The 9,959-nt window shown below is 35.1% G+C and overlaps 1 pseudogene; it reads right to left on the bottom strand.

Annotated features, from left to right (window-relative positions):
* Positions 1–1,728: 1,728 nt before the first annotated feature.
* Positions 1,729–2,271, bottom strand: LOC110217427 (large ribosomal subunit protein eL20 pseudogene; annotated as a pseudogene).
* Positions 2,272–9,959: the final 7,688 nt, after the last annotated feature.

Here is a 9,959-nt window from a genome sequence, read left to right as displayed (position 1 = left end):
AAGGGGAAGAAGGGAATGTGATACTACCGCTGTAAGCCAGATACTGAACTTATTTGGGAAGAGGAAGAATAAACTAGAAGACTATGGATAATAGCTACAAGGAGCTTGACATGATAGATCGAAATGTAAAGAAGAAGAGGTGGCTACCAAATGGTGGTTAATTGTCGCTTTCTACATGAGGCCTTTCCTGATTCTCCATCTACTAATGCTTCACCTCCCCCTGTAATTATCATGTATTTATGTTGTTGTTTTCATTGGTAAAATGTAAGTTTCTTGAGGGCAGGAATTGTTGTTATTGTGGGGTTTTTTTGTTCATATATCCCTAGTAACCAACAATTCCTAGTACATAGGAGGTGCTTAATCAGCACTAATTGATTGATTTATTGATTGAGGGTCTGGAGATATCATTAGAGAACACATGATATGACAGTTCTTATTCCTGTCCCTGTGGGACTGGGGTGGAGTTTGGGTGGAGAGGAGATAGCATTGGATAAAGTACCATGAGATATGGTATTTTCAGGAGAAAGCTAGTTCTCAGGACCAGGCATTGGAAGGAATGTGATAGAAAGAAATCTAGCTTACATATACTTCAAACTTTGGAGTTCATCTAAAATAAATTCTTCATTTTATGAGGAAAGAGTGGTCCAGGAAAATGATATGACTTTACCATGGTCACATAAGTAGTGAATGGCATAATCTGGATTCAGGTACTACACCTCAACACAGGAAAGTTCCTGAGAATTCATTGCAAAAACAAAAACAAAACAAAACCAGCAGAGGAAGGTATTGAATGACAGGGGGTTAAGGATGAGTTGAATTTGACGGGAGTGAAAGAAAGAAATAAGAATTGATATAGAGCCTACTATTTGCCAGGAAATGTGCTAAGCACTTTACAATATCATTTGATCCTCACAATGACCCCGTGAAATAGGTGCTGTTATTATCCTCCTTTTTTACAGTTAAGGAAACTGAGACCAAAACATGTTAAGTGACTTGCCCAGGGTCTTTCTGGTCAGGTCTTTCTGACTCTCTATCCACTGTGTCACCTGGATACCTTTAGATAGGGAAAGGGAATACTCATTCTTGTCAGGGGAGAACAGCAACCTAGGAGAAAGGGATTAACAGGACACTGGAATTTTTCTGCCTGGCATCTAGGAGAACAGTGGATAGTAGAGTGGGTCTTTGAACTTGCAAGTTGAAACATTGGTACTTGTGATTATTGTGCTATTGAAGTCTACCTGCTATGCTACATGCCATTTCTTCTGGATCCAGGACTGCGTGGATTTGAGTACATAATACCTTTCATTACATTACTTAAGCCCATTTTATGGGTATTTACCCCACATCTGGACATTGCAGCCTCCCCTGTATTTTCACTAAACCAAGAACAGGAGACATTTCATATTTAGAATATTTGGACAAAAATTTAGACTGACCTTTACTCCCATTTATATGGTGCATCTTGCTCTAGGATAGAAGGGACATGAATAGACTTGATATGCAGCTAAGTAGAATCCTTTTTTTCTCTATTATAGCAAGTTACAGATTACATAAATGAGAAAACAAAAGAAACAGAACATTGAAATTGTATGTTATAGGACCTGATTTAGAATTCTCGTGCTACTTCTACCACTCCCTGTCTGTGTGACCTTGGACAAGTCACTGAACTTTTTTTTCTTTTCCAGTGGAGAGATTTATTTAAACAGATCAAATAAAACAGATGCCTCCTTGTCTCTGCACTTAGAAGAATGTGTTGGGCCTGTTGGTAGTAAAGCGTGGTTTGTGCTGGCAACGCAGAACTCCGTGGGGCAGAGGGAACTTGATTTTGGAGTCGTGAAACTGCTTGAATGCAGGCCGGCGGCACTTGCTGGCAGGAATTTATTCCACTTTCGTGATCTGGATGGAGTGGGCCCAGGCACAGTGACGGGCTCCCATATCTCGGTAGCACTGAGTGATGGCACCAGCAGTGGTCAGGTCCCTGTACTTCCTGTACATGTTGTGGGTTCCACTCCTGGAATCATAGGGCAGCCAGATGCCAAAGTTTTTCACCCTAAGAGGGGACTTTTCAAAGACCTGTTCACAGTATACAATTTCTCCAGAAGATTTCTTCATCTTTTTCAGCTGGGAAACGAAGTACCAGAATCGGGACTTTGCTACAACATGATTAGGAGCAAAGATCCGCATCCGATAAAGAGGTGGCACTGGACTCTTAGGAGTAGGCAGGCAGTGTCCAACTACCTTATATTCTCTCAGTGTGCCAGAGGCGTTCATGGTGCTGCTGCCTTACTCCCCGCCAACCCGCAAAAAAAAAAAAAAAGTAGTCACTTAACTTTTCTAAGCCACAGTTGCCTCATCTGTAAAAAGAGATGCTTAGATGAAATAATAATTAAGCCTCTTACAAATTTAGCTCTGTAACATTCAAAGGTTATTGCTTTAGTCAAATCTTCAAGAACACTATTATTCAAATAAAAGAAAAAATTAAAAAAGCACTTGGGGTGTGCTCTCTTACAAACTTGAAAATTACAATATACTTGCATTTGCGTTTTACCATCAATTCCTAGCTTACTTTCTAAAAGAAGTTTTTGAAAGTTTGTTCCATTCTTTCCTTCTGGTTAGCCTTGTAGCCATTACATTGACTTTCCTACCTTGAGCAAATCATAGGACTTCATTCATTAGCAGTCACTACAGTTATCTTGCCCCCTAAAAAAAAAAATACGTCACTAAGTAAGGACATGAGATTTATGATTTATTTTCTTTTCCTCCACACAATTTCCTAATTCATAGATCATAGAATCAGAGAAAGAATTAAAGAATCATAGTATTATAGATTTTAAGCTGAAAGGGACATTTGAGTTCATTAACCCCAACCCTTTCTTTTTACAGCTCAGGAACCTGCAGTTAAATTAGCAGTTAAGTCACTTGCCCATGGTCAAACATTTAGTAAATATCTGAAACAGGATTTTAACTTATATCTTCCTTTTTCCTAGTCTGGTACTCTATCTATAATAGCACTGAAAGAAAGGAAGAAGAGAGAAGATGGCAGCGAGATGTTCTTTTGACTATTGTTACTCTTTAATCTTCAGGGAACAGGTATATACTTTTATACATTAGTTAGACAACCATCTGCAAATTCAAATAATTCTCTATCCCAATTTTGGCAAAAATGATTTTTGAAAAAAAGACTGTTGAATATGCTGATGCCGAAACAATGTAGTCATATAATTGACAGCATTATTTATGAATGTGTAAATTTATCAGCAATTTCATAACAAACTAGGATGTGCATTATTTAATAGTAGACTAATGCTCTTTCAGGCACACAACTCTGGCATGTTTCACTAAAATAAGTGGCACTTTATTTGGCACTCAACAAATATATATATTATGCTTGCTATAGAGTTCTGGCAGGTGCCTAAACACATATTTCATTTTTAAGAACACTAAATGAGATTATGCCTGATGTTCATATGGTAGCTTTGGGGTTTACTGGGATAATCAGGGTATTCCATACTTTTGTTCTATTTATATAAATTTTACAGATCTGATTTGAATGTTTTCTCTGCTAGAATCACACTACAGTGCTTCATCATGGCATATAGATGGCACCTAGATTCTCAAAGGCTGTGATGGTGGAATACAAGCTGTATTGGAGAAGTTTGGCCTTTTATTACTGAAATATAGCTGGATGTAATCTATGGTTAGATTATAGCTATAAAAGATTACAACTTATTCAAAAAGAAGAGATTAGATAGAAAGCAATGGGAGGAGAAAACTAACAGCATTTGGGTAAGGTCTAGCCAGTCAATAAGCATTTATTATGTATTTTATATGTGTCAGGCCTTGTGCAAAATGCTGGAGATTTAAAGAAAGGTGAATAATAGCCCCTGTTTTCAAGGAGCTCATAGTGTAATAACAGTCATTATATATGTACATATGTATATATGTGCATACATATGCATGTGTATGTATGTGTGTGTGTGTGTATATACACACACACACACACACACACACACACACATATATATATATATATATATATATATATATACACACCAAAAAGATATATCCAGGATAAATTGGAGAAAATTGATTGAAGCAAGGCACTAGTATTAAGGATCAATGGGGAAAGAAATAGAAGTGATATGTTTTGCTGGGTATAGCAATAGACTATGTGGACAAAAGATAGAAATAGTTACAAAAGTCTTGTTTAGACCAAAATATTATGTCATATACCACAATTCTAAACAGATACACTTAGTATGAGTATTAAAGGGTTGGTTTTTTTTTTATTAACCTGTTTCTGTGTATTTGTATGTGCATGCAAACGAGTGTGTATGTGAGTGCTCAGTTACCTTTTACAGATATGATTGAGGGGGTAGTTCTTAATCAAATAAAGGATTGAGGCTATTGTAAAGGATAAAACTAATAATGTTGATTATTTCAATTGGAGGATTAACAGATCTAGATTGTCAAGAGGACTAACAAGGGGGGAAAAAAGTATGAATGAAGGGGAGAGGTATAGTTTATCCAATTCTTGAAGTATGCAACAAAGTAGTAAACCATTAAACTGAGCAACAAAGCATTTAAAAAAATAGTTGGTACTGGTTAAAAAAGAAAACAATAGATCATCAAAATGGACTAGACAAAGAAGAATCAGAAAAATTAAATTCGATAATCCAGTATTATAAAACTGAAATCATATATTACTTGAGGGAACATCTCTTTATTTGACAAGAACTGCTAAGAAAAGTAGTTTGGCAAAAATTATGTTTGGACCAACATATTGCATCAGGTACCACAACAAGCAAAAAAAAATTAAAGATCATTGCAAAACAAACAAAGAAACAAAAAACATAACACAGATTGGAAGAGAACCCGGTCAGGTATTTTTCACAGATATGACTGAATCTTAACCAAACATGGTGCGAAGATGATCACAAAAGGAAAAAAAAAAGGTAATTTTATTACATATGAACTTGGAAATTCTTGCACTAATAAAATCAATGCAACTAGATAAAAATAAATTCTGTCAAGTGAGAAAATATTTGACTCGAAAATCTTTGATAAAGATCTGATATTGATGACGTATAAGAAACCAACACAAATGTATGAACAAAAAGTATTTCTTGAATGGGCTAGTGATCAAAATATGTGGACAAATGATTCTCAAAAGATAACAAAAATAACAATCATATGAAAAATGTTCCAAATCATTAAGAGAAATGCAAATCAATAAAATTCTGAGGTTTTCTCTCATACCCAGAAAATTGGCAAAGGTAGTCAATGCACTATTATGGTGTTGGTGGAATGCTAAATTGCCTTAAACATTATAGAAAGCAATTTGAAACAATGGGAGAATGATAGAGACAGGGAAACAGACACTAAAATGCTGATACCCTTTCATTGAAATATTTTATGGATAGACAAAAAAACCTTAAGAGTTCAGAGAAATAAAATTACATATAAACCAAAGGACCCAAACATCTATAGAAACACATTCTGTTGATCAAAGGATGAAAAACAAAGTTGATTTCCGTTATGTATTTGTATGTAAGTATATAAACAATTGGTTGCTCATAGATGTAGATGCAATATCATTGCATTATAAAAATAAGAATATGAAGAATTCAAAGAAGCATGAGGAGCACTAATGTATATGAACTGATGCTAGGTATGGAATATTGCATACAGTATCATATACAGCAAATGTAATGGGAAATTTTACAGAACATATTAGCTCCTTATTTCTATTTTTTTTCTTTTTGATTGTGTGTTTTATAGGGTGTTTCTCTGAGTAGAAGAAAGGGAGAGATATGTTTGGAATGAAAGTAATATAAAACAAAATATATCAATAATATTTTAGAAAAAAATATATGTAAGAATAGAGTTGAAACTACCATCTGCACACCTCCTTGAATCAATCAAAGCCATTACGTGAGAGACTTGGTCTTGCCTGAAAGAATTTCTACAAAACAAGCAATCTATCTCAGAACCAGATTCTCCAGTTTTTGATTCTAGATGTTAGCGTAAGCATGGTATTTCCAACACGTATTTGAGGAGGAAAAAAAAAACTAACCTATGCCAGAAAGGGGAGACATGAAGGAGAAATGCAGCTCCAGGGAAATCACATAACAGATGACACAGCTGAAGGATGTCCCAAGAGGTCAACAATGTCCACAACTTCCCTTCCAGGTGCATCTATCTATGTGTGTGTGTGTGTGTGTGTGTGTGTGTGTGTGTGTGTGTGTGTATGTGTACATATCTATATCTACATCTATATCTATATCTATATCTATATCTATATCTATATCTATATCTATATCTATATATATATCTATATCTATATCTAATCTATATATATACATATACATATACATATGTATATACATACATATACTGTACTATAACCTGCTGTCTCATTACCCAAATGTTTTCCAATAAACTGTATTTTGCCTCAACCACCAAGATGTTGGGGTCAAGTGAGATAGATGTAAACTTAAATATTAAGCAGACGGTCCAACCTCTGCCTAGATATTAAGTGTATTCCTAATTGAGGGAAACAAGGGTTTGTGACTGAAGTCTTAATTGTTTGTCTAAAATAAACTTCCTAAATGATCCACATGGACCTTATAGGCCATTATATAAATTAGCTAACTATTGTAATAATGTGCTACAATAATATAGGTGTTCAAGTTTGGGTTCTTAAATACTTAAGGCATCACAATTGTTTCAAACTCACCCTTCTTTTATTAAAAATAAAATGATAGGTGTTTTCCTTTTACCTAAAGCTCAGTATAACTCAAGTTAATCATACGGCACTAAATATGTTAATGAGATCTTGGGAGAGGTGAGGCATAATAATTATCTTCAAGTATGAATGATTGTAATTAGAAGAGAGATAAAACTTATTTTGCTTGGACTCTGGTGGAAAAACTGGAAGCAATGAACATAAGATGCAAATTAACAAATTAAAATGAGCATCTTAGAGGATTATTATGTGACAGGCAACACTGAGCTAAGCCTTGGAGATGCAAAGATAAAACAAACAACAGCACACACACACAATCCGCTCTTGAACTCAAGGAGCATGTATTCTCATGGGAGAGGCAGAATTGGTGTTTTTAACAATCCCCTGACCATTAGTGTTATCTAGAAGTAGAATGGGCTGCCTTTTCTCCCTTACTGAAATTCTTCAAACAAAGCTTCATGACTATTTGTCAATTGTCTTGTACATAGGACTCTTTTCAAGGTAAGAGATGACCAAGATGGAATCTGAGCTCTTTCCCAACACTGTGTTTCTGTGATTCTCTGACCTACAAAATAGAAACACAAGCACTTACACTACATACTTCCCAAGGTTCTTCTAAAGAAAACTCTTTGTATATGGAAAAATCTGTATCACTGAGTTTTTATAGGAGAATTTTACCCATACACAAAAAACCCACCTTATAAAATAATAAAAAAGCACAAAAGACAGCTAAGTTCAAGGTAAATGCTATGAGATCTGAGAGAAGTTACTAATGCCTAATCTCCAACAATATTTCTGCACTTGACTCTAAGGCCACCTTGCTGGATTATCTAATGAGTGTAGAAGCATTGCTCAGCGTGAATTTAGCTTCTCAATAACTTACAAACACAAGTTACAGCTATAACCTTAAATGTATTTACTAATGTATTTTTAAAGTCTATTTTAATATGTAAATCTCTAGGTCAGTGATTCTCAAAAAGTATGTGTTTCATGTATGAAATTTGTTATAATGAATAAAAGAAAAAATATAAATAATTTTGTGCATTATCAATTTTGAAATGCAGCATAGAGTAGTGTATAGAGAATTCTCAAAGCCTGCAAGATCTATGTTCAAGTACTGACTGACATATATTGACTGTTTGTAACCCTGAGCAAGTCAAATTAAGCTCTTATTGTTATAAGGCCACTGTTTAATACCTTAAGTTGCAAAAAGGATACCTTCCTGCTTAGACAAAGGAAGTTCCCTATAATAAAGAAATCACAGTTCTGGACCCTTTCCTTATTATTTTTGTTTTGCCAGCACATATAGCATTCACAGAATAAACAAAACTTTCCCATTACAGATAGGCACTAACATCAAAATAAATCAAACCTTGAATTCAGGAAAAACTCAACAAAAACTACATTTTATTGAAGACAAACTTCATGAGTGAGTCTCCAGACACCCTTTTATTATTTCCAAGTAGCATGTCTCATGTGTTGTGATTCCTTACCACAAAGAATAATGTGCTAGGAACAAAGATAAAATAAAACAAAACAGAACAAAAACACTTGAGAATCATTGCTGGAAATGATTTAAATATTAATTGTTTTTGAAAAGATCTTCTCAATTCCTTGTTCTGATTTCCCCTACTCTTCCTTCTCTCTTTCTCCTTGTTTCCATATCCCCATTTCTTTCATTAAAATTTAAATATTCTGGGGTCAAAAATTCATTTACTATAAATATCTAAAAACTTCCATTTCATCAAGTTCAAAGTATATTTTGAATATAATGTAAGTGATTCAAGAGGTGAAAAATGTTTAGAGCAGTTTGGAAGTTGTACCAGACAGGCTATGTGGGAAAGATGTTCTGGTCATTTCAGTAGTATGCAATTCTTTATGATCCCATCTGGGGTTTTCTTGGCAATGATAGTAGAATGTTTTTTGTTTTTTGTTTTTTTTCATTTCCTTCTATAGCTCATTTTACAGATAAGAAAACTAAGACAATTCTTCCTAACTTCAGGCTCTGCAGTCTATCCACTGTGCCACCTAGCTGCCTCATACCAGTAGGCATGGGTCAAGAAATACAGGTTAAATATTCCAGAGGAAAAGGGAATAATGGGAGAGAGAGAGAGAGAGAGAGAGAGAGAGAGAGAGAGAGAGAGAGAGGCATGCAAATGCTGGGGTGTTCCTGACAAAGTGAAAGTTTTTAAAAAGGAGAGGGAGATGCAGAAATGATACTATCTTCTTGCCTCTAGGCTTAAGTTTCCATTTGGAACAAGTGGGGAGCACTTATGGAGAAGGAACTGACTCCATCTTCTGTGTCAACATGAAGAGTTACGTGCACATGGCAATACAATGAAGCACACCAAAACTTTGCAGTTCTGGAATTTTAGGGTGATGAATCATTCTGTTGGGGGAGGTTTTAGATCATTGACAGATTGCCTTTTTTAAGAACAATGTTTTAATTCTGACCCTTTGAGGTAGAAATCTTTTTAAAATACGTCAGAAGTAACTGACTATTTAACTAGATGACAGCAAACCTTATTTAATGGGTTACTGATGACCATAAGGTCTTCAGTAAGAATGCTATTTATTATATTTTGCTAGAAGGGATTAAGATTTCCAGAGACTTTTGAGGCATGGGATTGGGTGAGGGTCTCTGTACTCCATGTACAAAATGATCCTAGAGTCCATAAATTTTGTTGAGTCCTCATATCTACTTTCTATGGTTGGTTTTTAAATTTCTTTCTCCCTTTGTTATCACATTGATGCCTGTTGTTCTTTCTCATTCATGTCTATATGCCTGCCTTTAGTAGCATCTTTTTCATCTTCTAAGTTGTTTTTTTTCACATATTTTGAGGTTTTAAAAAAAATAACCTTGGTAAATACATTAACATTCCATGGATCCAAGATGCCATTGATATGAGTGCTGTCTTTAATGATAAGCATCACAACCCACCTCAATGCCCTGCTCATCCTTTGATGCACTTGTCCATCTCCTACCACAAGTTTGACAAACAGGCTCCACCCAAATTCTGCAGGCCATTCTCCAGATTTCTGGTCATCATGAAAATGCCTATGCAGTATATAGGCTGCCATGGGTTATCTCATTACCCACAACTTGGGAACAGCCCATCTTTTCCATTATCCTTGTATCCTTAGCATAGCTTCTTCTTCCAAATTTATATTTGTAATCTTCATGCCTAGGGTGAACTTCTCTATTGTCTTT

The sequence above is a fragment of the Phascolarctos cinereus genome, unplaced genomic scaffold, assembly GCF_003287225.1.
Source record: "Phascolarctos cinereus isolate Bilbo 61053 unplaced genomic scaffold, phaCin_HiC Scaffold_9;HRSCAF=440, whole genome shotgun sequence".
Classification (NCBI taxonomy): Eukaryota; Metazoa; Chordata; class Mammalia; order Diprotodontia; family Phascolarctidae; genus Phascolarctos; species Phascolarctos cinereus.
Note: the sequence above shows the minus strand (reverse complement) of the source record. Positions and strands in the feature narration are given on the sequence as shown.